Here is a 3,086-nt window from a genome sequence, read left to right as displayed (position 1 = left end):
CCTGGCGTAAGGCTCTTCATCACAGACCCCGGCAACAAGCCTAACCCACAGGCCTCTGGCCTCAGGCCTGCCTCTGCCAACTCAAGTACCAGGTCTACTTCTACGGACCCTGGCACCAAGCCAGTCCACCTATGTACCCTCACAATGATCCACCCACCCACAGACTCTAGCAGAAACACCTACTTAGAGACCGTTCTAGCCAGCCCACTCAGAAATGCTGGCTGGGCCGACTGACAAAGTGCTTTGCTTGATGAAGCCAAAGTGTAAAAGTAAAAGAAGTGACTACTTCTTCAAATGCACAGATACCAAAGCAAGGCTACAAGATTTACAAAGAATCAGGGAAATAAGATACTACCAAAGGATCAAAATGAAGCTCCAGTTACCAACTTTAAACAAATAGAGACCCATGAATTGCCTGACAAATTATTCAAAGTAATTATCTCAAGAACGCTCCATGAGCTAAAAGAGAACAATTATAAACAACTAAACAAACAGAAGTAACAATACATAGGGGCAAAAAGAGATGCTCAACAGAAACACAAGCCATAAAAAAAAAAGACAGAAATTCTAGAGCTGAAGAACACAATGGCTCAGCTGAAAAACTTAATACAGAGCTTCTACATTAGACATGATCAGCAGAAGAAGGAGTCAGCTAGCTCAGACAAGTAATTACCCATTTCAAGGAACCAAAAAAATTCTTTTTAAGAATGAAGAAAACCTTAGTGTACTTATTAGCCACCACTTAGCAAAATACATGCATTAAGGGAAGCTCTGGGAAAAGAGGGGAGAGAAAGGGGTAGAAAGCTTATTTAAAGAAATAATGCATGTATAATGATACATTGGTAACGCTGCAGCCTTGGGGAAGCCAGCCAACCTTGGAGATCTGAGTGTGAGAGAAAAGAATATGAATAAGAATAAGAAGAGAAAGACTAAGGGGAAGAGGAGAAGGAGTAAGAGGAGGAGGAGGAGGACAAAGAGACAGAAGAAAGAAGGAATGGATAAAACTTCCAAAATCTCAGGAGGGAACTGGATATCTAAATTCATGGAACCAAAAGGATCTCAAGTAGGTGACACCTAAAGAGGTCTGCACTGATATATGTTAAAATTAAATTTTCAGAAGGCAAAGGCAAAGACATAATTTTGAAAGCAGCAAGAGAAAAGTTGATCACATGCAAGAAAATCTCCATAAGTCTATCAGCAGATTTCTTAGCAGAAATCTTGCAGGCCTGCAAGATTCAAAGTGCAGAAAGGAAAGAAAAAAAAACAAAAAACAAAAAACCTGCCAACCAAGAATACTATACCTGACAAAACCGTCCTTTTAAAGTGAAGGAAAGACAAAGACTTTTCTAGATAAACAAAACTGATAGCTTGTCACCACTAGACCATCCTGACAAGAAATTCCAAAGGGAGTAAATAGAGTTCAAAAACAAAAGAATGCTAAAAGCTAACATGAACAAATATAACAGTATAAATCTCACTGATAAAGGCAAATATATAAACGAATACTGTAATACTGTAATGATGATGAATAAGTCACTTTTACCCCAGTATAAAAGTTAAAAGACAATGGTGGCTGAGTGTGGTGGTTCATGCCTGTAATCCCAGTACTTTGGGAGGCTGAGGCAGGTGGATCACTGGTGTCAGGAGTTCGAGACAAGCCTGATCAATATGGTGAAACCTTGTCTCCACTAAAAATACAAAAATTAGCCATGCATGTTGGCACGCATCTGTAGTTCCAAGTACTTGGGAGGCTGCAACAGGGGAATTGCTTGAACCCCAGAGGCAGTGGTTGCAGTGAGCCAAGATCACGCCACTGCATTCCAGCCTGGGTGACAGAACAAGACTCCATCTCAAAAAAATAAATAAATAAATAATAAAGACATAGTATTATAACTATAACCGCAAAATTGATTAACTGATACACAATATAAAAGGGTAAAATTCTGACATCAATAACAAAGTCTTGAGGGGGGAATAAAGTGTACAGTTTTTCTGTACAATTGAAGTTGCTATCAATTCAAAATAGACTATTACAAAAATAAGCAGTTGTACGCAAGCTTCATGGTAACCACAGATAAACTACAGCCAATTCAAAAAAACATTTTAAAAAATCAAAATGTATCACTACAAAAAAATTAAACTGCAAAGAAGCTAGCAAGAGAGAAAGAGTGGAACTGAAGAACTACAAATCAGACAGAAAACAATTAACAAAATGGCAATAGTAAGTCCTTACCTGTCAATAACTATTTTAAATGTAAATGAATTAAACTCACCAATCAAAAGACAGGATACATAAATTTTTAAAACAGGATCCAAATATATGCTATCTATAAGAGGCCCACTTTAGATTTAGGGACACAAAATTAGCTGAAAGTAAAGGAACAAAAAAAGATATTTCTTGCAGATGGTAACCAAAAGAGGTGAGAGATGCTGATACTTATATTAGAAAAACAAATACACTTAAGCTAAAAACTGTAAGAAGAGGCAAATAATGTCATCACCTAATAATAAAAAGGTCAATACCATGGGAAGATATTACAAGTATAAATATGTATGCAGCCAACATTGAAGCATCTAAATAAAGCAAATATTGACAGATTTAAAGACAGAAAAAAACAGCAATAATAGACCTCAATACCACACTTGCAATAATAGATGTAACACCCAGACATGAAATTAACAAGAAACATCAGACTTAAAAATATTGTAGTTAAAATGGAGCTAACAGACATATACAGGACATTCCACCCAACTGCAGAAGAATACACATTCTTCCCAAGCACACACAGATATTCTCCTGATTAAATCACACGCTAGATAACAACACAAAAAAAAGTCTTAGCAAATTTAAGAATAAAGTATTTTTTCTGACTACAAGGGAATGAAACTAAAAATCAATAACAAAATGAATAGAAAAATTCACAAATACTTGGCAATTAAACATTCTTAAACAATCACTGAGTTTAAAAAAGAAACAAAAACATTAGAAAATTTCTGAGATAGTTAAAAACAAAAGCACAACCTACCAGAACTTATGGGATACCATAAAAGCAGTACTGAAAGGGACGTTTATAGTGATAAAGTTT

At 36.1% G+C, this 3,086-nt stretch overlaps 1 non-coding gene across 1 annotated transcript; it reads left to right on the top strand.

The window, feature by feature from the left end:
* Window positions 1–823: 823 nt before the first annotated feature.
* On the top strand, window positions 824–894 carry LOC129479962 (small nucleolar RNA SNORD55/SNORD39). Its single transcript, XR_008656880.1, has one exon. It is a non-coding gene; the product is annotated as a small nucleolar RNA SNORD55/SNORD39 (small nucleolar RNA).
* The last annotated feature ends 2,192 nt before the right edge of the window (window positions 895–3,086 follow it).

This window comes from Symphalangus syndactylus, chromosome 3 (genome assembly GCF_028878055.3).
Source record: "Symphalangus syndactylus isolate Jambi chromosome 3, NHGRI_mSymSyn1-v2.1_pri, whole genome shotgun sequence".
NCBI lineage: Eukaryota > Metazoa > Chordata > Mammalia > Primates > Hylobatidae > Symphalangus > Symphalangus syndactylus.
The sequence above is the reverse complement of the archived record's forward strand: the minus strand, read 5'-3'. Positions and strand labels throughout refer to the sequence as shown.